This window comes from Ascaphus truei, chromosome 5, assembly GCF_040206685.1.
Source record: "Ascaphus truei isolate aAscTru1 chromosome 5, aAscTru1.hap1, whole genome shotgun sequence".
NCBI classification, from domain to species: Eukaryota; Metazoa; Chordata; class Amphibia; order Anura; family Ascaphidae; genus Ascaphus; species Ascaphus truei.
This window is the reverse complement of record NC_134487.1, coordinates 290,956,929-290,983,812: the sequence shown is the minus strand read 5'-3', so window position 1 is coordinate 290,983,812 and position 26,884 is coordinate 290,956,929. Positions and strand designations below refer to the sequence as shown.

General features: G+C 47.4%; 1 long non-coding RNA gene across 2 annotated transcripts in view; it reads left to right on the top strand.

Moving 5' to 3' along the window:
- LOC142496155 (uncharacterized) overlaps nt 1-22,895 on the top strand; it is an 83,268-nt gene extending 60,373 nt beyond the window's left edge. Inside the window, exons 1-3 of one of the 2 annotated variants that reach the window (XR_012801906.1) lie at nt 19,437-19,508; nt 22,216-22,319; nt 22,705-22,895. This is a non-coding gene — a long non-coding RNA (uncharacterized LOC142496155). Of the gene's footprint in view, nt 1-19,436; nt 19,509-22,215; nt 22,320-22,704 lie in introns of those variants that run through there. The other variant, XR_012801907.1, reaches the window with a different exon arrangement.
- Nucleotides 22,896-26,884: the final 3,989 nt, after the last annotated feature.

The window sequence follows — 26,884 nt, the reverse complement described above, 5'->3', positions numbered from 1 at the left end:
ATGAAAATAATAAGCAGATAAGGAGAGAACTAAATAAAATATTTAAAAATATTCCCGGCTGTGACTATACTGATTAATATACATGAGGGCAAAGCATAATTTACATTTTAGCCCTAATTTCTCACTATAAACTATCCCGACTCTGTTCTGCTCAAGGATGTCTTCTCTCTACCCCTTTCGTGTCTAAAGCCCTCTCTCGCCTTAAACCTTTCTCTCTGACTGCCCCGCACCTCTGGAATTCACGTCCCCTCAGTACCCGACTAGCACCCTCTCTATCCACCTTTCAGACTCACCTTAAAACCCACCTCCTTATGGAAGCTTATGAGTAGCTCCGTAGCTCATACTATACACCTCATACATAAACCTTGGCCCCCTGCAGATGCACTTACCAGAACGCCCTCCTACTGTCTCTGTATGTTCTTCCTACTTACCAATTAGATTGTAAGCTCTTCGGAGCAGGGACTCCATTTCCTAAATATCACTTTTATGTCTGAAGCACTTCTCCCCATTATGTGTTATCTGTATTATTTATATGATTATGTCACGCTGCTGTGAAGCGCTGTGGACATTAATGGCGCTACATAAATAAAAATATACATACATACTTGGTGGATATTCAATCTGAATCCTATCATGTATCAAAGTGTTTCAAACTACTTACGTGATAACAAGTATCCCCGAGGGTATAGATGTTAGCCTACAAACCAAACAATATCTAACTAATGTGAATATACAGCTCAACCCCCTTATAACGCTGTGCTTGGGGTCCAAAGAATCACATTGCGTTATAAGCGGATCTCGTTAGATATAATGCACAATTGTATGCATTGTACAATAAAGTATTTATGATACCAATAATCGTGTTGTAAAGTATTAATAAATATGAAAATTGGGAGCCACGCTTGCATCGCGTTATAAGCGGATTCGCATTTATATATATATATATATATATATATATATATATATATATATATATATACAGTGATACAGAGGTGATCTTGGGCCCCTGAGAGGTTTGAGTTTCTGATTTAAATTTCACTTTACCCGGTCGATGAAGCGACAATGAAAGTATCATAATACATTCAGTGTTATTAATATTAATTACAGCTGGAGTGAAGAATATTCAAATTTACATAATACATGTAACATCATATCAACACTGCACTGTCTAACAGTGACACAAGTCAAACAACAACAAGTAAAATGCTGTGCAGATAAAGTGCATAAAGTAACTAAAGTTAATCACAATTGGAAAAATACACTAAGATCACAATAAGCTGTCATGTAAATATCACAGCATCAACTCAATTTGGGGGGCCCCTACATTGTGGGGTCCTGGCAGTGGCCGCAGTTTTCCCTTACTTAAGGCCACTATTGATACCGTGCAAGGTGCAGAAAAAAGAGTGATTACTTCTCAGAATGTGCTTCAGTTTAGAATACAACAGGACTGGAATACTCACTCAGTCGCTGTAAGCTCTAAAGACGGACAGCACGGGAACTAATCATTAAAATTCTGCTCCACTCTTGTCTGTGCAGTATATCCTTTGGAAATATCTCTAAAACGTGCCCTTGCAAAAGCCACTATAGTATAACAACATCTACTATGCATATCAACGAGATTAGCTTCGCAGTCGCGCTCGTGACGTCACAACGTCTGACGCCAGCAGTGCTAGACGCACGTTTCGTTCGTCGGAACTTCTTCAGGGGTGGGCGGACCTCATCTGTTCATGGATATTCAAGCATGTGGTGGCCATAGCAGCCCCCTATGCCTATCCGGTCACAGGGGTTCAGTGATTGCTGGTTTTCACGGTCCCACTGATATCCCATAATAACTCTCTTTCCCCCATAGTGTATCTGTTATCTAAGCCCCTAGTAAGTTCAGGGCAGAAACAGGTTAGTCTATGGGCCATTGACCCCTCTGTGCTCCTCTTTGATGGACAGGAGTGTGGTGATGACTGATGGCCTGCGTGCAGCCTATCAGGGATAGGTGCTGTCCATGAGCCCACCCCTGCTTCCTGCGGAATAGGAGTATCCTAAAGTTAGTTGGGAGAGTCTTGCTCTGGAGCTGGAAGAGAGAGAATGGGCTGTGAGTCTCTCCCATTGTGCGGATGAGCTGGCCACCCCAGGCTTATGCCTGGGGGCCATCAAGACTGAAAACCCCACTATTATCGGGGACCTAAACAATAATGAGGTAATGTGATTGATTAAAAAAAAACATTTGAAAAATAACATTAAAAATGGCAAACATAGATATCATACAACAGAACTGAATGCAGATGGCTTGGAGACTACGATGAAAGTGACAATACTATTATAAAAAGGTATATAATAAAAGAATACATAATCACAATTAAAAATGTCATGAATATTCCCATTTTAAAAAGGGGATCAATTCTACGGAATCATTTAGTCCTCCTGGAAATTTACTCTGCAAAGTGAATATCCAATGTTGCTCACGTTTGGCGATATATAAGTCACGGTCCCCTGCTCTAATGTTTTCCTCTATCCTTTCAATTCCCATAAAACGAGCCCCACTGGTATTGCAACGACGAAAGTCACAAAAGTGGGTCAGGAGATGGGTCAGTGGCTTTAAATTCTCCTCCAACTTTGGAATGTTGCAAATATTTCTCATATGTCCCGTGATCCGCACTTTGAAGTTACGCTAGGTCCTGCCCACATGCTGTACCCCACAGCCACATTCTAGAACATAAATCACATATGTGGACAGGCAATTAATAAAACTGGTTCTTTTATACTTATTTTCCTGTGACATGTGACGTAATTGTATTTGTAGGGTTCATTTTGACACAGCTTTACATTTAGAACTTTACATTTTCATCTGACCTTTGGCCCGCTCTGTGGTTTTTTTTGTCTCTCTTTGGTGTAATATAATCTACCCTGTTTTCCGCTTCGAGGCTATAATATTTATAATTGAATTTCGCAGGGTGATGAAATGTATGTCACTGCCTCAGTATGGTTTCATTTTTCAATTTTTTTTTTTTTAAAGGGAAAATTATCATAATAGACAGAGAATGTAATGGGTATCATTCATAAAACAGCTGGGAATACTCATCACCCTTATACCCTTATTATTATGATGTACAGATAGGGTCCTAGTTCTATTATGAGGGCAGATGTCTCTTTGGGTCTGTAGTATTCCAGCTGTGTTTGGTTAGTGTCCTGTTAGCTCTGATTTTTACAATTATTGTAAACATTTTATATACTGGTATATTACCTAGTCATGATGTTTGACACTGGTGGTTTAGTTTGGGGCTCGTGATTACAAGAAGGCTGAATACAGAAAGCCCTCATTTAAACCCCTTCTATGGGGTAATGCGTCAGGCATAAGTTTATAGGGGCCCATGTTCAAATGGATAAGAAGCAAAAGGTGACACTGTGTGCTCATTTGCATGTCATTACCCAGAACCCCTGGCTGCAGTGGAAGCATAAGAGATAATGGGGAAAGGCAGGGTTGCAGACCTGTGTGAGACGTAAATGTGCTCACAAGGGGTATTTGTATTTGCTGTAAAAGTGTTAAGAAACTCGGTTTTGTTGGAATCCTCTATTTCTCTTTCTTTTAAAAATAATTTCTATTTTCCTTCTCTGACTCTGTTTTATTTCCATGCTCTTCTGTTTTCTTCATTAGAAACTTATTTTTTGCTCTCCTTTAATGTGTCTCACTATCTCTCCCACTCTTCCAGTCTCTCACATTAGGGGCCCCCGATGCAAGGATTGGAGATACAGTATATTTTAGTAGAGAGGCTGGTGATCTAGGTGTTCTGTTGCTGCTCAGGTAATGTCTAGTCCCCCGAGAAGCTTCTCCTTTGGTGTTAGGAGACCTGTCATGGTGGAGACAGGAGGAAGGGTGAAGATATCAGGAATATATGAAATACAGTACAGGATAGTGCAGGGGAGCGCAGACTTTTTTTTTCCTGCGCCCCCCTGCCGGCTGTTCCTATCTCTCACCGCCCCCCTCCCCCCCTCTTATCTCGGCTCCGGCGTCATGACATCACGTTGCCATGGCAATGTGACGTCACATGACTTCGTGGCGTCCAAGAAGCCGCCGGAGCCAAGGTAAGTGAGGTTTACAGAGGCTTAATTTAAGTGCCTTCGGGAAGCGCGGGGGGCCTCTGTAAACCCCGCACCCCCGCAGTCAGTCCTCCCCCCAGTTTGCGCACCACTGGGATAGTGCATTCCCATTCAATTCATTCTACCTTCCAAAACCACCTCTACCAGGTGCTCTGAACAGCCTTTCCAGAAAACTCTTCTTAATTTTCCAATAAGTCAAATGTTTGCATTAAGTCTGATTCTATTTGTTTGAGTAAGACAATTCCATTGTTTTGTTATTTTAAAAAAAATTACATTTTTTTTTTAATTTACAGGGATTATACCTCTTTACATCTCAGCCATAATTTCTCGCTGTACAGCTGCTCGACTCTTGCGTTCTGCTCAAGCAGTTCTTCTCCCTTTGTATCTAAAGCCCTCTCCCGCCTTAAACCTTTCTCACTGCCTGCCGCACACCTCTGGAATGCCCTTCCCCTCAACACCCGACTAACACCCTCGCTATCCACCTTAAATCCCACCTCCTTAATGAAGCATATGAGTAGCTCTGTGGCTGATACTATACACCTCAGACATACTTTGGCCCCTTGCAGACGCTCTTACAAGAGCGCCCTCCTGCTGTCTCTGCACGTACTTCCTACGCACCACTTCGATTGTAAGCTCTTCGGGGCAGGGACTCTTTATCCTAATGTTTCTTTTAGGTATGAAGCGCGTATTCCCATTATATCTCCTATTATGTCAAATGTATTACTGCTGTAAAGTGCTATGTACATGAATGGCGCTATACAAATAAAGACACACAAACATACATCCCTTGAAGCACTGATATGAAATGTAGCACATTCAGCAAGTGCATCCTGCGCCATCTAGTGGGCTAAAGAATAAAAAACCACATTGCAAAGTTCAGTGACCGGGAGTAATCAAAGCGCCGATTCGGGGGCGATAGTGTGGACCGCGCTTTGATGACTCCTGGCCATTAACTTCTTCTAACGCTCTGGTGTGAGTACTCACTAAGAGGCAGTAGACATTATCGCCCCTTAATGGAGGTTTGCATTAGTAATGCATTAACTCATGTTTTGCCACATTGAACATAGGATCAAGGTGAACTAATGTCAGTGGCAAGTTTAATATGTGAAGTTTCAGGGCACAATTTTTTTTTTAAAGGAATCAGCCATGTATAAGTATTTTTTAATGTTTAAAAAAAAAACTTTTAACATCTCCATGGTAAACGTCTCTTGCTAATTTTTTTTTTTTTTATCATCTCCTTTTTGCCCCAGTTTTGCAGCCGGGAGACTTTAACAAATACCCATTGTCACCGGCGGCAGATTTCCAGATCCGCCACACCTAGGCACTTACCTCCGTGCTACCGCCCTGCGTCTTCTTCAAAATCGAAGTCACCTTCACGTCGTCACACGGCATCGTGTTGCCATGGCAAACGCGCCGTCATTGCGTCATTTGACGCCGCCACGTCACTTTGCCATGGCAACGGGACGCCATGTGACGTCGCAGCATCACTTGACTCTGCAGAAGGAAGGCGGAAGCGGCAGCAGGTAAGGAACTTCCCATCAGGCCCGAGAACGCGGATCTGTGAATGGGGGCCACTCCAAAAAAAAACTCACCATCCCCCAAAAAAATTGACGTAGGTTCGAGCCTATCCGGCCTAATGGGAAATTCGCCACAGATTGTCACGGAAGGCGAGAACTTGGTCACCGAGGATCTAGTATCCAGGCAGGACACAGGCGTCAAAGTCATTTTATTCTAGGTGGAGCCAACAGACACAGCACAAGTTCACCAACAGAGCTTACACTCACCAAACAGGATGGGTGTCCTAGCTGACTAGGTGCCAGTCTCCTCTTCAAAGACTTACCCGGGGGTTGCTTCCACACTCCGTAGGGGTTAGGGAAATTCCAGACCTCGATTGTACAAGGAGCTTTCAAAAGAACTATTCATCCCACTGGCAGTACAAAGGACTCGGGGTCATCCTTTAAGGTTGTGGGAAAGGAGATTTCACCAGCAACAAAGGAAAGGGTTCTTTACAGTAAGGGCAGGTATACAGAGATATACCTAATAAGTGAACATGGGAAGGATGTTAATCCAGGGAGTGATCTGATTGCCCATTCTTGGAGTCAGGAAGGAATTCATTTTTCCCCTTATGAGATATCATTGTATGATCTGTCACCGGGGTTTTGTTTGCCTTCCACTGGATCAATATACTGCAAGTACGGCTATAGGATAAAGTATCTGTCGTCTAAATTTAGCTTAGGTTGAACTTGATGGATGCATGTCATTTTTCAATCTGATCTACTTTATAACTATGTATGTAACTATGTATGTAACTATAATAGTGATATTCGAGAGAAAGCACTTTTGAAAACACGCTCAAAAGCCCCTCTCTCTCTCTCTGCGTCTCCCGCAGCATACAGGCCCAAGGCACAAAAGCAAGTTACAATGTCCTGCTCGACCTCATTGTGTGTGTTTCCGGCAAAGCCCTCAGAGCCCACCACTTTGCCAGCTTCCCCTGCCAGCGTCAGAATGAACCCTGAAGCTCAGTTCTGGCTTCTTTTACATCGTTTCCTTACTTCCATTGAAAAGCATGGGAAACGGGGACGCAACCAATCACAGCACGGCCGGTGTACCTGGACCAATCACAGCGCCAGGACTCGCCTACCTTGGCCAATCCGGGCCAGAAGAATGTCGGTTCAGCAAGAACATCAACTTTCCCCCCCCGGGCCGGTCGGATATCTCCTGCCGAGATGGCGCCTCCGTGTCTGTAGGTAGACAAAGGCTCTGCTTTCCAGACCAGTGTCTCCCAGACAGGAGAGCCGACCATCCCCCCTCTCCCCTTTGCTTCCCACACCACACAGCCCGTTCTTGCCGGGCAGAACCCCGGTTCCCTGGACATGCAGGCTGAATAAGGGAACCCGGCAAGCACATGTTTATACTTTTTAAACCGTACATCTCTCAGGAATAAAGACACGGTTACAGGGTACGCAGAGGGGCAACATAGTACATTTAAACAGGGTAGCCCCGGGATCTTTGGGTCGGGTGAACCACAGGGGGAAATGGGCAGGGACTGCGTTTGTCCTTTAATATGCTGGTCCCTGCGTCACACCCCTCTCCTCCTACTACGTGACACTGTCCCTATAAATGATAGCGAAAATAATTGTGCCAATATCAATTCCAGATTTACCACAGAGAGAATCTATATCTATATTTTTGAAACCATTGTATGTCCGTGTCTAGGGGGAATCTGATTGGTCCGTCGGCCGCCGCCCTCCCACGGCTCTCATTGGCTCATCCCCCCCCCCTTGTGTCCCACCCCCCCCCCCCCACGGCTCTCATTGGCCGGTGTACCTCGCCCCCCTCCCCCCGTGTGTCCCGCCCTCCACGCCTACACCGCGTGCCCCTCTGAGCGCAGTGCAGCCGCAGATTCTCCTCACCGAGCGCCCCTGCAACCCCCCCAGCCGCACCTCACACCCGGCATCTGCCGCGAAACCCACCGGCCACACCCGGGCCGCAACCTCGCTGGATCAGTCCCTCAAACCCGCATTACCACCCCCTCGAAGCGCACCATCAGCCCCTCTCACCGTCGCCTCTCTCCCTGCCGCTCACCTCTCCCGAACGCCGCATACTCCGCACAGGCCTGCACAACACGCGGCCCCACTGTGCGGACCGCGGCGGCGGCTGCTTTCCTCCTCCCGAGCCCGCTCTCCCTCCCCCTGCGAGCCGAGCCCGCTCTCCCCTTCCTCCCCGGGGGAGCCGAGCCCGCTCTCAAGTGCAGAGCGAGCGCGCGCAGTCCCGCCGTGATCGGAGGTGATGTGAGGTGCAGGGGGATATGTGCAAGGGGGGGGGGGTGATGATGTGCAAGGGGGGGTGATGATGATGTGCAAGGGGGGGATGATGATGTGCAAGGGGGGGATGATGATGTGCAAGGGGGGGGAATGATGATGTGCAAGGGGGGGGAATGATGATGTGCAAGGGGGGGGAATGATGATGTGCAAGGGGAGGGGGGGATGATGATGTGCAAGGGGAGGGGGGTGGGATGATGATGTGCAAGGGGAGGGGGTGGGATGATGATGTGCAAGGGGAGGGGGTGGGATGATGATGTGCAAGGGGAGGGGGGGATGATGTGCAAGGGGAGGGGGGGGATGATGTGCAAGGGGAGGGGGGGATGATGTGCAAGGGGAAGGGGGATGATGATGTGCAAGGGGAGGGGGGATGATGATGTGCAAGGGGAGGGGGGATGATGATGTGCAAGGGGAGGGGGGGATGATGATGTGCAAGGGGAGGGGGGGGATGATGATGTGCAAGGGGAGGGGGGGATGATGATGTGCAAGGGGGGGAATGATGATGTGCAAGGGGAGGGGGGATGATGATGTGCAAGGGGAGGGGGGGATGATGATGTGCAAGGGGAGGGGGGGATGATGATGTGCAAGGGGAGGGGGGTGGGATGATGATGTGCAAGGGGAGGGGGTGGGATGATGATGTGCAAGGGGAGGGGGTGGGATGATGATGTGCAAGGGGAGGGGGGGATGATGTGCAAGGGGAGGGGGGGGATGATGTGCAAGGGGAGGGGGGGGATGATGTGCAAGGGGAAGGGGGATGATGATGTGCAAGGGGAGGGGGGATGATGATGTGCAAGGGGAGGGGGGATGATGAAGTGCAAGGGGAGGGGGGGATGATGATGTGCAAGGGGAGGGGGGGGGATGATGTGCAAAGGGAGGGGGGGATGATGATGTGCAAGGGGAGGGGGGATGATGATGTGCAAGGGGGGGAATGATGATGTGCAAGGGGGGGAATGATGATGTGCAAGGGGGGGGGAATGATGTGCAAGAGGGGGGAATGATGATGTGCAAGGGGAGGGGGTGGGATGATGATGTGCAAGGGGAGGGGGGGACGATGTGCAAGGGGAGGGGGGGATGATGATGTGCAAGGGGAGGGGGGGATGATGATGTGCAAGGGGAGGGGGGGATGATGATGTGCAAGGGGAGGGGGGGGTGATGATGTGCAAGGGGAGGGGGGGTTGATGATGTGCAAGGGGAGGGGGGGATGATGATGTGCAAGGGGAGGGGGGGATGATGATGTGCAAGGGGAGGGGGGGATGATGATGTGCATGGGGAGGGGGGGATGATGATGTGCAAGGGGAGGGGGGGATGATGATGTGCAAGGGGAGGGGGGGATGATGATGTGCAAGGGGAGGGGGGGATGATGATGTGCAAGGGGAGGGGGGGTGATGTGCAAGGGGAGGGGGGGGTGATGTGCAAGGGGAGGGGGGGTGATGATGTGCAAGGGGGGGTGATGATGTGCATGGGGAGGGGGGATGATGATGTGCAAGGGGAGGGGGGGTGATGATGTGCAAGGGGAGGGGGGGTGATGATGTGCAAGGTGAGGGGGGATGATGATGTGCAAGGGGAGGGGGGGTGATGATGTGCAAGGGGAGGGGGGGTGAGGATGTGCAAGGGGAGGGGGGGTGATGATATGCAAGGGGAGGGGGGGGTGATGTGCAAGGGGAGGGGGGGGGATGTGCAAGGGGAGGGGGGGGATGATGTGCAAGGGGAGGGGGGGGGATTATGTGCAAGGGGAGGGGGGGTGATGTGCAAGGGGAGGGGGGGGTGATGTGCAAGGGGAGGGGGGGGTGATGTGCAAGGGGAGGGGGGGATGATGTGCAAGGGGAGGGGGGATGATGTGCAAGGGGAGGGGGGGATGATGTGCAAGGGGAGGGGGGGATGATGTGCAAGGGGAGGGGGGATGATGTGCAAGGGGAGGGGGGGGATGATGTGCAAGGGGAGGGAGGGGGATGATGTGCAAGGGGAGGGGGGGATGATGTGCAAGGGGAGGGGGGGGTGATGATGTGCAAGGGGAGGGGGGGGATGATGTGCAAGGGGAGGTGCTCACCTGCACACCCACCCGCTCACCTGTGCACCCACCCGCGCACCCACCCGCGCACCCACTCAGTCACCCACCCTCGCACCTACTCAGTCACCCACCCTCGCACCCACTCAGTCACCCACCCTCCCACCCACTCAGTCACCCACCCTCGCACCCACTCACGCACCCACTCAGTCACCCAACCGCGCACCCACTCACCCGCGCACCCACTCAGTTACCCACCTGCGCATCCACTCAGATACCCACCCGCACACCCACTCAGTCACCCACCCACTCAGTCGCCCACCCGCGCACCCACTCAGTCGCCCACCCGCGCACCGACTCAGTCGGTGGGGGGGGGGGGAATCACTAACCAAAGGTGAGCAACCGCCGCTAACCTCTGAAGGGGGGGAGATTCCAACCCGCCCACCCAGGGAGACGCCGCCTTGCTGTGAAAGGGGGGGGAATCCCAACCCTCCCGGCCGCCCCCCCCCCCCCCCCCAGTGACCCGCCGCCACAGAGCTGTGAAAGTGGGAGGGGGGGGGGGGGGGAGAATTGGAGATGTGAAGGGGGAAATCGGAACTGTGAAGGGGGAGGGGGAAATGGAGATGTGAAAGGAGGCGGGTGAGCGTAGAGCGAGGCGGATCGGGAAAATGTTATCCCGGGCAACGCCGGGTATATAAGCTAGTCCTATATAAAGCAGGGGAATTTCTACTTATATACATCTAGTGCTATATCTCTGAACCAGTTTTGCCCTAAGTGAATTAAAAAGACGAACCGGTGTTTTGGGCCTTTAGGGTAAAATTACTGGGGCGGTCCTACATAGTCCAGGGTGTGGCCAACTCCAGTCCTCAAGGGCCACCAACGGGTCAGGTTTAAAGGATATCCCTGCTTCAGCACGAAGACAGAGCCTCTGATTGAGCCAGCTGTGCTGACGCAGGGATATCCCTAATACCTGGCCTGTTGGTGGCCCTTGAGGACTGGATTTGGCCACCACTACCAATAAGACACTGTATTTAATAAGATACTGCTTTTAAATCAGGATTTGTTTTAAAGAGAGAAACCCTTTCATATTCTAAACAGTGGGCAGTCCTGCTTTTGATAGCCACATTCTGCCACGCTGCTTCACTAGCACAATCCCATCGGAATGATTCTCCCCCCTCCAGCACCCTTATCAGGCAAATGCAGCCAGCTTCGCTGTGTGACAGGCCAACCTTGTACGTAGCTTCTGATAAAATCTCTTCCCCTCATTTCCTGTTTTTCCTATCGGTATTGTTGTACTTTTTTTTGCCTACGTGTTTGTTTTCATCTTCAAACCGGCAGCTTATTATTTTATGCAGTGCTTACAGCAGCGGCGGGTTCTACGTCTGCAAAAACTAAGGGACTTAATGAGGCTCCGACGCAAAAGCCTTTTTTTTTTTTTTGTAAACTATTTTTTTTTTTAACCCGTTCGCTGATAGAGACGGGGCGGTGTTACAGCCGAATGGGACTATTAGGCCCTGGCCGTCTCGCCGCCGAGTGACACGTGGCCGGCGCCGTTTAACCGCTGGCTGTTCCTGCCCCGGGGTGATTAGCGTTAGGATTAGGGGCTATGTTTAGGGCTGTTAGGGTAAGGGGTTAATGTTTATAAGGTATGGGGTTAACAGGTTTAGATTTTTAGGGTAAGTACTTACGGTTGTTAGGGTAAGGGGTTAAGGATTTTCGTGTAAGGAGTTGGGGTTAGGGTTTTTAAGGTATAGGGTTAAAGTTTAGGGTAAGGGGTTAAGATTATTAGGGTTAGGGGATAGAGGAGACATTGCATGCGGTGACCAAATGGCCCGGTGGCTGAACGGCCGCGTCCGAATGTTCTAGACCATTATTATAGTGTCCTAAATAAATTCTTCTAAATCGTCAAAAATAAGTGACCTGTAATTATGACAAACCTGAAGACTACGGGGCCTACCCCACAGAGTCTCTCCATGGCCAACTTAGGTCAAAAAGTGATGGAAAAATAGCACCCACATTATCGGAGAGAGAGAAAATCCGCTTGAAAGCAATGTGGGTAAGACCTGTAATATAGTGCGTGTGCGCTAGTCAATGGTAATTGCCTGTGTGATGCTGACGTTGCTATAGTTGAGACCGTAAGCGGTGGCGCGGCAGATCATAGGAAATACAAGAAATTTGTATTTTCGCGCTGTTGCCGCGCCACGTGATGCTGTGAGCCAATCACAGTGCGGCCTAACGCTGTGACATCTGAGCCACACCCCCTAGCCGCGCGCATCACTTGCCCTACAGAAACTAAGTGCACGCGCAATGCCCTGCCCGTGCCCACACGCGCACTTGCGCGTACTATATTACAAGCCCAAGTCTCCCAGCTCCAAAACTGGGACAAAGTCAGTGCAAAAAAGTGTTAGGACCTGCTCACTGGTCATGCCTTGATGCTCGCAGGCTTATACGCTTTGGCAAAAGGGTTAACTAATTGGCCCTTTTTCAAGAGTTACATAGGTATTTCACTGTGTATTTTTGTCACATTGGAGGTTGCTCTGGGCTTCTTTGTTTCTTGTTATATACATTTAGCCACGCCCAGTAGCACTCCTTTTGACACTTATATACACATATATATTTTGTGGTAATTTGGGGGGGTTTCTGAGAGCTTGCTGAGTACCTGTGTGTTTGTTAACTTGGTCCAGCTGGTCTCAGCTGTTTTGGAGGTTAGTGGCTCCTCCCTCCCAGGGTTTAAAGCTCGCCCCTCCCCACTTTCCAAGTAAGCAGGTTTTCTTTTCATGCAGCTGGTTGTGACCGGTTCAATGCTAGGACCATTCTTCCTCTAATTATAGAGGTAAATAAGAATTTTAATCAGTTAGTGTTAGGACCTGCGAACTGGTCATGCCTTGATGTGGCTCGCAGGCTTATACGCATTGGCCAACGTGTTAACTAAATGACCCTTTTTCAAGAGATATATATAGGTATTTCACTGTGTATTTTTATCACATTGGTTGATGCTCTGGACTTCTTTGTTTCTTGTTATATACATTTAGCCACCTCCAGTAGCACTCCCTATGTGTTACGATTGTGCTCGCCACAAACCGGGACCGGACCGCGGGGCTGAGGTGTGGTTATATAATCACCGACCTTAGTCCGCGCAGACTGATCCGGGGTGCGCAGTTCGTAGTCGTACGTAGCAGGGTCAGGATTGGAGAAGGCAGCATCGTCGTTATTCAAGCAGGAGTTCGGCAACAGGTAGTCAGGAGTTCCCTGCTTCAGCTTAGGAGCGTGAGCGCAGGAGTGGCCTCTGCGCGAGGTGCGGCCTCGGCCCATGACACCAGTCTCAGCAGTGGGAGACAGCAGGCTGGCCAAAGTACACCACAGGGCAGCGTCGGGGAAACCAACGCTTCAGCACAGAAGTCAGGAACGGCCTCTGCATAGAACTAGCAGCAGGCCTCAGGAAACAATGCTTCAGCACAGAAGTCAGGAACGGGCCTCTGCATGGACCTAGCAGCAGGCCTCAGGAAACAATGCTTCAGCACAGAAGTCAGGAACGGGCCTCTCCATGGAACTAGCAGCAGGCCTCGGGAAACAGGAACTAGGGATAAGAAGAGGTTAGTACAACAGGAGACAAATCAGGGCGGCTTGTGGCAGAGACAGAAACGTCCAGAGAAGGATATTTTTTATGCTCGGCCCTGATTCAGAGCCAAAGCCCAACATATAAAGGGCGGAGATCCAATCACAGGGGAAGGGTGTGTGAGTATTCCTCCAATGATAGGGCACAGGGCAGAAGCTGCAATGAAAGACAGCACATGTGCCATTGATTGCCAGAGGAAGCTTGCAACTGCAGAGGTCTGCAAGGCTATAGTAAAAGCCAGTAGTGGATTCCTTACATTTTGACACTTATACACATATATATATATATTGTGGTAAATTTTGGGGGGTTTCTAAGGCCTGGGACATAGTGCCCCAAACAGTGCGGAGGCGCGCTGAGGCTCAGGGAAAGCGGTGCTTTCCCTGGCCTTACACAGCGCGCCGTCAGGGGGCGGGACGGGGGCGGGCCAGTGACGTCACGGAGCTGGTTCGCCCTCATTGGGCGAACCGCTCACGTGACCGGCCCTGCGCTCCGGCAAGTGGGGAAATTTCAAAACTCCGTCAGACACACGCTTCCCCAAGTGTGCTGACGCGTGCGCGAGCCCCTGCTAAAGCCGCTCTCATTGCGGCTGCAGGGGCTCAGTGCCGAGCAGCAGCACGGGTCAGCGCATAAGCGCTGACCAAGCCCGAGGCCTACGAGCTTGCTGGGTATCTGTGTTTATTAACAAAAAAAAAACGTAACCAGATTTATCAATGACAAAGAATGCCACTGATTTCAGCAGGAAGCTTGTTCTCCTGAGCACATGGTGCTGGCTCCTGCATTGGGTTTGCACCAGTTTGGTCGTTAGGAGATTTTCCTAAGTAGATCCCAATGGGGATCTTTTATCAAAGTGTTCCTGCTACACAACTGGGACACCGTGCGCTGCTGCGTCTGAAAGCCTTGCTATTTGGGTGGTTGTCCAAAAAAAAAACAACCCTGCTCTAGCTCAGGGCCCGGAAGGAGAAGTTTGGGAATGACTGCTGGATAGCTCGGCTGTTCAGCTCCCACGCTCCGTGTTTACTCCCCACATATCCTCGGAACACAAGGGAAGGATCAATTATTCAAAGTGGTCTCGTCTTTATTGAAACTGTCCCAGCGGCCAGATGAGAAGTTGCTTTAATAACCTGAAGCCTTTTTGAATCCAAAGGAAGCATTTTGCTGTAAATAAAAAGGTGCCTGTTCCATTCATTAGTCCTATTTGATTTGAGATCATTTGGGGGCCACTGACGCAATCCTGGGCGAAGCCCTGCTGCCTCCTCCACTGAATGTGTTATCAGTAACAAAGAAAGGGCTTTTCTGATAAGACCAGGGGTCTGCAAACTCAGTCCGCAAGGGCCACCAACAGGCTGCATTTTATGGATATCCCTGTTTCAGCACAGGTGGCTCAGTCTGTTGGCGGCCCTTGAGGACTGAGTTTGGAGACCCTTGTGATACAAGAGAGCACATGTATTTAGGACGCTGCTTTCATATCAGGGCTATAATGTATCCTTGACATCCAAGAGGAACATTGTTTCCTTGTGTCTGTGTCAAATGTAAGACACTCTTTGTGTCTGGTTGTAGCCACCACTCACTTCACATTGCAAAGCTAGTAAACATCCTCACACTGGTGACACCCAAAAGATCTAAAAAAAATATATATAAAAAATAAAAACAAGTTGCTGTCTATGAGTAGGTTTGCTGGCTCTACACTTCTTAACCCAGGCTGAGTTGAAAAGCTGTGTAATGCAGCAGGCATACGCTTATAGGGGTGCATGTTTAAATGGATCAGAAGCAAAAGGTGACTGTGACAGGGTGAATGAACGTCACCAGCCATATGCCTGGAAAACCTATGTTTAGGCTTGCAGTGCAGCAGTGAGGAGGTTAAGTTGAGAAGGGCTGCTTAATTAGTCTGACCCCAGCTGCATAATCAAGGTGTTAAAACCCCAGGCTGTACACACATGCAGGAGAGCTAGTGAGGAGACCGGACTAAAAATGCTGAAGAGATTACTGCTGTAAGGTCTGTGGTGCAAAGTACATGTGTGATGAACTGTCTGTCTCCTGCATACTAAAGAGAAGCTATTTTGTTCTGTCTGCTAAAAAGAAGCTATTTTGTTTTGTCTGCTGAAGAAGAAGCTATTTTCTTTTGTTTGCTGATGAGAAGCTATTTGTTTTTGGTGTGCTGTATGTTTTAAGGCTCAAATAAATAAGCCTTAACAAACCGCGTGTGTGGTTGCATGTACCCTGCAACAGTGACACTGTGTGCTCATGTGCATGACATTACCCAGAATCCCTGGCTGCAGTGGAAGCCCTGTATGCTAAGAGATAATGGGGAAGGGCAGGGTTGCAGACCTGTCTGAGACGTGTGAATGTGCTCACACGTGGGGTTTTAATTTGCTATAAAGAATTAACAATAACAATGATAATAACTTTATTTATATCGCGCTTTTCTCCCAAGGGGACTCAAAGCGCTTCACGGTTATCAAAAGGGAAATAGAAGAAAACATTTAAGGAAACTTTTGAAGCATTAAAGAGGTTTACAGCTGCAGGTACAGTATGTTGTACCCAGTACAGATGTGCCAGGCTTAGTATACCACCATACTAGGGTTACCACATTTACGTTTGTTAAATACAGGCCGCGCGGACGCCAACATCTAGTAGGAAAATTATATTTAAAGCCAGACATTTCCTCCTCTCAGCTCCCCCCCCCCTCCTCTCAGCTCCCCCCCCCCCTCCTCCTCCTCCTCCTCTCAGCTCCCCCCCTCCTCCTCTCAGCTCCCCCCCTCCTCCTCTCAGTTCCCCCCCTCCTCCTCTCAGCTCCCCCCCTCCTCCTCCTCTCAGCTCCCCCCTCCTCTCAGCTCCCTCCTCCTCCTCTCAGCTCCCCCTCCTCCTCTCAGCTCTCCCCTCCTCTTCCTCTCAGCTCTCCTCCTCCTCACAGCTTCCCCCCACCTCCACACAGCTCCACCTCCTCTCAGCTTCCCCCCTCCTCCACACAGCTCCCCCCTCCTCCTCCTCTTAACTCTCCTCCACACAGCTCACCTCTTGCTCACAGCTCTCCTCCTCACAGCTCCCCCCTTCCTCCTCATCGCAGACCCCAGCCTCCTCCTCGCAGACCCAGAGACCCCGGCCACCTCCTCGCAGACCCCCTACCACTGCACTTACCCGGTGGCAGACAATTCAGGGACGAAGGTCCGGCCGGCAGTGATGGGAGAAGAATGATGGCAGCAGAAGGCGGGGGACGGTGGCTGTAGAGAAGAACCATGGCGGCAGCGGGCAGGAGTACACCCCAGCAGACACAGGAAGTTGTAATTGACTTCTGGGTCATACCGCTGGGGCCGACCCCACCACTGCCCTTTGCTGCCACCGCCATGGTTCTCCATAGCCGCCATCCCCTGCACCGCTGCCATCCTTCTCCACTGCCGGCTGGACCTTCATCCCTGAATTGTACCGTTGCCCCTGAAATACGGGACTATTATGCGTCCCGGCAGACCTTTCAGGGACAATTCATTGAAATAAGGGACAATCCTGTATATAGTAGGGCCCCGCTCATACGGCGGGTTCCAGGCCACCGCCGTAAAGCGGAAATCGCCGTAAAGCGGGACCGTACTGTACTGTACCTTTGAAAACAGATGCAGAGCTGTAAACCGACTGTTTCGCTGACAAATGGCATCTGGCAAGGAGTTGCGCACGCGCTAAAACTGTTGTTTAGTGACAGCCGGATACTCAGCTGCTGAGCGCGTCATGCTGAAAATCGCCGGAAAAACATAACAAGCGCCGAACCTAATGAATATGGGTATACATTGGGAAACGCTGTATGAGCGGAACGCCGTAAAGCGGAGCGCTGTAAAGCGGGGCCCTACGGTACACGTGACGTGCCACGGTTCTCCCGTATCCCACCCCACAGCTTATATAGCATTCTTCTCACATTTTTATTGTACACATTCGCCCCATAACAGCATTTAAAAACTCAAGACACAAAGAAAGAGATTTTGCTTTCCTATACGTCAAACATAATGAGGAAATTACCCAGGGCCTAAGCCTAGGAGTTAGCAAACTGTGTTTCTTACTGCAATTCCCCTACACTTTGAACAGCATGTTCGCCGCTCAGGATTCTGGGCCAGAACCAAGCTGTATTTTTGAAACTGTTTATTATATGCTGCTTTGTTTCGTCTGGCAGTGTGTTAGTAACATACATCCTTGTATGTAAAGATGTGTCTGATTGCCTGTCCATGTTTTTCACGGTTTCTATCTTAAACACGGACATTCATTTTTCTTTTACCATGTTTGGTTCTGGTGGTGTGTTACTGATCCACCATTAGTGCAGAATAAATGAGCACTTCAGAGTTAGCTGGTACCTTTTTTATTTGGACTAACGATTGATATTATAAGACAAGCTTTCTTGAGTTCTCCTCTCTTCCTCAGGTCAGCGATGCTGAGTAAGGCTACGACCCCAGTGTATACTGCGGCACGCGCGCCTGCCGACACGGCAGCGCGTGCACAGATAAAAGCCGCAATCTGCGGTCTGTAGGGAAGCGATGGGATGCGCGGGGGGCGTGGCCATGATGGTGCGCAGCCATGATGGGGCATATCTGCCCTTACATTGGCTGCCCGCTGATCACGTGATCGCGGCATGGGAAGACAAAATTCTCATCTTCCCCGCCAGCGCGATACGTGAGCGCCGACACAAGAAGCTACTGGGGCCTGCCTGATAGAGGTGTGTATCTGGTGTGCGGCGAGCACGCCATAGCGCGCGCTGCAGCGGCCACTGAGGACCTGGCCTTACAGAGATTCCAAGAGCTTAACAGAGATGTAAAAAAAAGGAATAACCAGACAGGGCATTGTAATATTGCATTCTTATCAGCGAAAGCGAGTTTCGCTGAGAATTTAATGTGTTTCTCTATTATTTGATCTGTATCTTCAGGGATTTTGGATCATTCCGAAAATAGCCCAAATTTCAGTTTTATCATCTCAAAGCAGTAATTACGGACTTCTTCCCAGAAGTTATACCTTTTTGCACATTCCCAGAAACAGCGCCCGGAGTCCCCAGCGCGGTAATTCCCCAGCGCGGTAATTCCCCAGCGCGGTAAGTCCCCAGCGCAGTAAGTCCCCAGGGCGGTAAGTCCCCAGCCGGGGCGGAGCACTCCTTGCACTTATCATTATCTGTTATTTTTTGGTGTACTACTTACTTTGTGAGATATGTTCCATGCATCATCTTATATATCGTTGTTATAGAGGTAAAACTCATTACGTGCTTTTTTGGCAAAAACTCACTAAATGCATTACTTCCTGACTTGGAATTTCTTGATATTTCTATTGAAATTAAGTGCCTATTTAGTCATAGTTCAGAGTTAGCAAAACATAAAACTCATTAAGTATGATTTTGAAATAATGTCAGAACATTAATCGCCTTTTCCTCGGTACGCAAACAATGTAGTTAATTACTTTTACCTCCACAGCGATGATATCATCTCTTGATAGATTGAGGCAGGGATTAATTTTAACGTTTTATTGAATAACTTGCCATTTTTGTAACCCTCCTTAGGTGTTCGTTTTAATCCTGATCTTTTCTGGTACAGTTCTACATTGTAGAAGTCGAAATCCTTTGCGACAATGGTAAATGTATCAAGTGATCCAAAGGGTTTCTGAAATCAACCTGAGAGAGCTGTCCACCTCTTGCACATAATAACCCTGACAACAGATATGCATAGAAATGTGTATATTCATGTTATATTTTTCCTTAAGATATGGGAACAATGGACGGAATGATCCAATTTATTTATAAATAGCTGATTTGGTTCAGGCTTTTTTTTTTTTTTGCCCACAATGAAAATGGAAACTCAGCCATTCCTTCTCGGAAAGCGATAATGTTGACAGTTCATGGTTCCAAGGTTCAACAAAGTATCTGGATGCCCCTCCTTCTCTTACCGTGCACCTCACAACTGGAACAGTCTACCGGAGACTCTCACAGCCGCCACTGGTCTAAATTCTTTCAAAACTAAAGCTGGTCAGTAACTGTTACATCCGCCTATAATATATATTATCTGTAACTCTTTGTGAAATGTCTTTAAATATAATGCATAACCCTGTTCATTTACTGTAACCATGTATTGTTATCATAACTGTGCCCAGGACATACTTGAAAATGAAAGGTAACTCCCAATGTATTACTTTCTCGGTAACAAAAGACGGAACCCCTGCAACTATCTAAATGTAAATGTGTCGGTGCTCCCTAGGTAAGTGCATATAACAACAGACCGGAGAGAAAGAACCTAGTAAGGGCACTCTAAACACATAGGTGGTATGGTGAACACTTTAAAACATACACTTTATTCAAATAATTTAAAATAATGGGTGATAAAATAAGAATTAAACGTTTAGATCCTTCATATGAACACTGAATGTGGTGTTCTGGATCAATGAATGCTGACTGCAAATATCCTCTATTAATGTATGTTGCAGTTTGGACCAGTGAGTATGGTGAGTCACTGTCCAAATGAACCAAAGCACCCTAAATGTCGCTGCTGTAACAGTATGTGCCACAATGTGGGTATAACATACTAACTAGGCTCACATACATAGTAACAACGGTAGTGCTGACTCAGATCAGGTAGGTATAAAGTCTGTTGTAACAGTATGTGCCAGTATAAACAATCCCTAATACGCAGAATATACAGCACTCTAGCATACATAAGGAACCCTAGCCAGGTCTGCCAAAAAACAATGAGGTAGTGTGACTGGCTGAATGAATGGGATCCTGGCTAATAATATAGCTAGTACAGAGCTAGGAATACTGTAGATAGATGATAGAACATAGGGTTTGTATATAATCAGCTCAATATCACTACCTAATGAATATAGCCCTAGGGGAAGTGATTATGAGTCTAGGGAGCAAAGCAATAAGTCCCTGACCACAATGTGGGTATAACATACGAGGCTCACATACACAGTAACAACGGTAGGGCTGACTCAGATCAGGTAGGTATAAAGTCTGTTCAGCATCTCTCAGGTAGGTGGTGTGTATGATAACCAATCTATCTATGAGGTGGTAAACAGTACTGACCCAACACCAACTCTGTTGTCAGAGTTGATCTCTAAAGGATCAGTACTCAGTGAGAGGTAGGAGATAAATACATGGTAATGCTGAAATAAATAAACAGCTTAATGCTACCGTGTGACAGCAGGGAGGAGAAAGGTATTACTTTCTCGTAAAACATTTTACAAATAAAAATATTTCTCATTAAAGGAAGCTACAGCGAAAACATTGTATTCCATACCAATTTTTTCCTGCTCCTGTGCCAGGTTTTATATATGTAGCAGCAATGAGTGGGTTCTCCTTAATTTCCCCGAGATTATTTTTCAGTGGGCTGTTCAGTGTGTTTATTAGATTTAGATCTGGGGAAAATTGTTGGTCATATTCTGTATAGGTGTATATGTGCTCCTGTCGGTAATGCAATCTACTGCATATCTTAACACGGCAGCCTCGTTATAGTTCTTAACATTTTGGAGATTAACCCCTCCATTAGTTTTTACTTTTTGAAGTTTTAAAATACTTATACTGACTTTTTTGTTTCCCCATATCAATTGTTGAAATCAGTTTTTCGTCTTACCTTTTTGAGTAAAATAGGTAACATTTCTATACATAATGAATCCTTGGGAAGCTCAACAGATTAATTAGATGGCATATACCTAAGAAGGATAAATATCGTTTATGCACTTTTGAAAATCAGCTGTCGTCCCTTCTATTATGGGGTTTATAGTGTGTGTGTGTGTGTGTGTGTGTGTGTGTGTGTGTGTGTGTGTGTGTGTGTGTGTGTGTGTGTGTGTATATATATATCTCATGTACAGTATGTTGTTTGGTAAATGAATTCCTAAGGGTGTCAACAGTTCATTTGTTCATTTTAAGGGGAGTTTGTCTTTCCAGTCTTTTGTGATTTCTTGGAAGATTGGCACAGCCTCCGATTTCTCTAGGTTGATTTTGAACCCAGATATTGTTAAAGAGATTTATCTTGTTTATTATCTCCTTTATCACTGATTTAGGATTAGAGATAAATAAAAGTATGTCATTAGAGAGAGCCACAATCTTACATTGTTTATTCCTTATTAGGACTCCTTTGAACATATCCAAATCCTTAAGGTGTCTTAAATTAACAGTGGATCAAGAGTAGAGCAAGATTTTTTTAGAGAGAGATAGAGAGAGAGAGAGGTGTGAGGGGATTTGGAGTGGTTTGCCCAAATCTAATAAATAGCCAGATTAAATAATAAAGTCGATAATGGACAGCCTTGCCTTGTCCCCTTTTCCAAGTAAAGTAAGGTGAGTTAAGGTTATTAACTGTCACTGTAGCTGTTGGGTTATTATATATTTATTTTATTAAATGTAACATTATCTCACCAAATTCTTGATGTTCTATGATTCTAAAAATGTGTTTGTTTTGTAGTTTAAATTAACTTTTTACGTAACCTCCACTCAGGAATAGAGAGTCAGTATGCAGTTTGTCCTTACGTAGTCCCTATTCAGACTTTTACTCCACGGAATGTACGTAGTATTATTATTCTAAGTTGACCGGCGTCTGAATTCCGGTGTTACAGCGCGTTCCTCCCCTGCTGTTCTCCTGTGCTGCTCTGCTCCCGCTCCGATTACGTCTTCTCCTGACGCCCCCCCGCTCTCTCAACTAATTCCCTCCGCTGACATGGTCCTCTTCTCCCGTCGCCAGCTGTCTTCCTCCTGTTCCGCTCCCATGGTCTTCTGCCGCCGCTCCGGTAAGCGTGAAGAGGGGGAAGGGGATGTCGGATAAAACGGAAAGTTGGATAACCGAAGGTGGGATAATCAGGACTCTACTGCATAACTATTATTGAATATTTCTCTTTATGTACATAAGAAAATAGAGGGAGAGGTCAATCGCGGGTGTAGTAGAATAGGCCTGGGTGCTCCAAGGTCAAAAATCCGGATACAAAATATTGCTAAACAAATCTGGCACTACTCAGGACTTCTTGCTAGTCAACAAAGTTGATATTCTAAGATCTTATTATTATTTCACATGTAGTATGTTATCAGTATGCCAGCTGAAGGTTCTGGGTTACAACCAATAAGAGATAGTCAGTGGGCTCTTTCCTGCTCTCACACTGGCAGACGTAGGTACAATAGGTACACCTGGTAGTAAATAGCTACAGGACCCAAAATACATCTGAATTTTTCGTCCCAGGATTCTAGGGTGGCTATCTTGGATTGGTGACCCTGGGAGGATCTTGGATTGGTGACCCTGGGAGGACCTTGGATTGGTGACCCTGGGAGGATCTTGGATTGGTGACCCTGGGAAGATCTTGGATTGGTGACCCTGGGAGGATCTTGGATTGGTGACCCTGGGAGGACCTTGGATTGGTGACCCTGGGAGGACCTTGGATTGGGGACCCTGGGAAGACCTTGGATTGGTGACCCTGGGAGGACCTTGGATTGGTGACCCTGGGAAGACCTTGGATTGGTGACCCTGGGAGGACCTTGGATTGGTGACCCTGGGAGGATCTTGGATTGGTGACCGTGGGAGGATCTTGGATTGGTGACCCTGGGAGGACCTTGGATTGGTGACCCTGGGAGGACCTTGGATTGGTGACCCTGGGAGGATTTTGGATTGGTGACCCTGGGAGGATTTTGGATTGGTGACCCTGGGAGGATCTTGGATTGGTGACCCTGGGAGGACCTTGGATTGGTGACCTTGGGAGGACCTTGGATTGGTGACCCTGGGAGGACCTTGGATTGGTGACCCTGGGAGGACCTTGGATTGGTGACCCTGGGAGGACCTTGGATTGGTGACCCTGGGAGGACCTTGGATTGGTGACCCTGGGAGGACCTTGGATTGGTGACCCTGGGAGGACCTTGGATTGGTGACCCTGGGAGGACCTTGGATTGGTGACCCTGGGAAGACCTTGGATTGGTGACCCTGGGAGGACCTTGGATTGGTGACCCTGGGAAGACCTTGGATTGGTGACCCTGGGAAGACCTTGGATTGGTGACCCTGGGAGGACCTTGGATTGGTGACCCTGGGAGGCTGAAGAGCATTGAGACTGATTGCTGATCACTCTGGCTTCTGCTTTATCTGAAATAGCACAACCCTTGTCCTCAAGAAGAAAAAGAAAAGCGATGGACATGACAGAGAGATTAGCGAAGAACACTATGCACTTTAATGAAACTGACTATCACAAATCAATGTTAGTTGCTGCCTGACTGCAGAAAATAAAAGAAAGATATATATATCAGACATTTTATTTTAGATTTGCCTTTTTTTGTGTGTGTATTTGTTTAAACGCTCTGAATAAACGTATGCAGACTTTTTGTCATTGATACGCTATGCTGAGTGGGATTTAGAGGGAAGCCTTCACAAGTCGGCCACTGTGATTTCCATCATTGAAATACCTAACGAGATTAAAACACAATAAATGGTAAAATGGGAATTGGTTCATTTTAATTTAATTTTTTTTTTTTTTTTTTTACAAAAGCAAGATTTACTGGCCAATGGACTTGTAATGATTTACTGAACTGGTAATGAATTCTAATGAATATCTTGCATCTATTATAGCCGTGGTAATTGAGTATAATTCAGCCAGACACTGAAACAAACAAAACACCAGATAGTTTAATTTATTCCCCACTCTCCCCCTGCAGGCGTAGCAAGAGTTTGAATCTTCTGACATTTCCTGAAGCTAAACTGCGCTTAACATTTTAGATTTAAATCCAATAACACCTTTAGGTTAAGTGAATGCCAGAATGGGTGATCTCAATTTGAAAGTCACTTTTTTTTCCAGACGGTTAAACTGCCTTTCCTTGTAGCAATTCAGAAGCTAAAACCTGTATTTATTGTGAGAGAAATGCTGAGGAGGGAGGATAGAGCCTCTTTCGGTCAATTTGGGACATATTTTAGTACCCAGTCTCTCTGCTGCAGCCATTGCTTTGTTTTGATTGTGTCCTTAAAGAAAAACCTCCCCCTCCTCCTCCTGAGAGAGAGACAATGGGGAGGGGGAGATAATGGGGCAGTGAGAGAATGAGGGAGGAAAGAAAGAGAGAATGGGGAAGGGCGAGAGAGAATGGAGGAGGGAAGGAGAGGATGGGGGGAGGGAAGGAGAGGATGGGGATGGAGGGAAGGAGAGGATGGGGATGGAGAGAATGATAGAATGAGAGGATGGGGATGGAGAGAATGAGGGGGAGAGAGAATGCGGGGAGGAAGGAGAGAAAGAATGGGGGGAGGGAGAGAAATTCTGGTTACCCTATCATAGATTGCAAAACATTTGACACTTCACGTGTCTCTCTTTTTCATAAAACGTGTGAGGCTTTAAAGCTGCAGTTCAGGCAATATCCTGCATGTGTGTTTTTTTTTAATAAATCAGTTCTGTAGTAAGAAAAAATACTTTTAGCATTTTCTGTTTTAAAAAAATCAACTTTGAAAGACCAATTTTCTTGTATTCTATTTTAACAGCCATTTACTAAGGCACTGCCCCTTCATGTCCCGTCACAAGCCCTGGCACACCCCTTTGTCAGCCCTGCCCTCCCTCTTGCACATGTCAGTGCAGGAGTGCTCATGAATATTCATGAGCTTCCACTGAGAGACAGAAGCAGAAAAAAAACAGATCCCTTCACTAATTATGTCACCAAATTTTGCCGATCAATACATGGAGAACGAATTGACCGGCAGCTATACAGTTCTTTAGGTAATTAGAGATTGCCCATATGAAACTATTGAAGTAAAAAAAATAATTAAAAAAAAAAAAAAGACTGAACTGCAGCTTTAAAGACTCCCTTAGACCACGTGTGCACAAACATTTTCCTGTGCCCCTTGCCTGCTCTCTTACCCCCCACCACCCCCCAGGCTCGCGCCCCCCTCCTAACCTTGTCTCCAGCGTTCTGTCACGTTGCCATGGAAACACAACGTCCTGTGACCCCGACATTTGACGCTGCTATGCCACGGCGCCACATCGCACGAAAGCCGTCGGATACAAGGTAAGGGAACTTAGAGGCCTTGCTCGATCCCCGTCTCGTTCATTTTTAGCCTCAACGTCACTGGAGTCTCAATGTTAAAAATCAGCACTTTTCCATTAAAATTAATTTTTTGGTCCAGAACCCCCCAAATCCCACCGATTTTGGTCCTTGGAGGTTGTCATCTCTACTTAGAACAAGCGACGCTCGGGCTGAAGCCCAGATTAACTAAACTATGTTAAAACAGCACAACGTGACATTACCTACAACAGGAACCATCTTTATTTCACTGAGCTAGCTACTTTCTCTCCCTCCCTCCCGGCTGAGAGTAACACCAAAGTTAGGAATGACTTGGATAATGTAGAGTTAACCGTATGAGACCTGAGTACATGTGGAATGAGTATCATTTAGGCTGCAATGAGCTTACTTGCATCACATTTGAAATAACGGTTGCAAAGAAGAAACAAAACCTTGTAACTGGCATAAAACTTGGTTGTACTGTCGTGGCAGCGGGAGTAACTCTTCCAGCCTGGCGTTGGAGGGTGGCCCATCTGACCTGGAAGTTGGGCCAGCCATAAATCGGGTGCGACATGTATGAATGGTACAAAAAGTATGGAGGATAGACAGTTTATACGGGATTACATCACCCCTGGTGCAATGGGAACAGGGAGGGACCCTACCCCTCCACAAACTCAATGAACACAGAAAAGGGAAGTGCCCAGCACTCCAAAAATGAATTAAAAAAATAATGGATATGCCAATTGATATTTTAATATGTAAATAAATGTGTATGGCAATGTACACATATGTACAGTGTGCGTGAAGTGTATATATACAGTGTTGAACAAAAGCCAAACTACAATGGAAATATGTTCACTGATGAGATCATAAACCACAATATATAATGCAGCATGAGGGTACGGAGGGAAAGAGGGGGAAGGAGGGAAGGGAAAGACAAAGGGTATAGGGGAATAAGGGGTTGCAACATTTGGGGGGGGTGAACCTGTTCTCAAAGACAGATAAGATCAAAGGTACACTTCCCTTAACCTCTACATCTTTTGGGTTTAAGTATCACCTCTATGCTGACGACACACAAATATACTTTTCAACACCCGACCTTACACCTGCTGTACAAACCAAAGTTTCTGAATGTCTCTCTGCTATATCATCCTGGATGGCCCTCCGACGCCTTAAACTCAACATGGCTAAAACAGAGCTCCTCATACTTCCTCCCAAACCTGGCCCTACTACCTCCTTCCACATTACTGTTGGAACTACGATCATTCACCCAGTAGCCCAAGCACGCTGCCTAGGGGTCACACTCGACTCCTCTCTCACATTCGCCCCTCACATTCAAAACATTTCTAAAACTTGTCGCTTTTTCCTCCGCAATATAACAAAGATACACCCTTCCTCTGTTG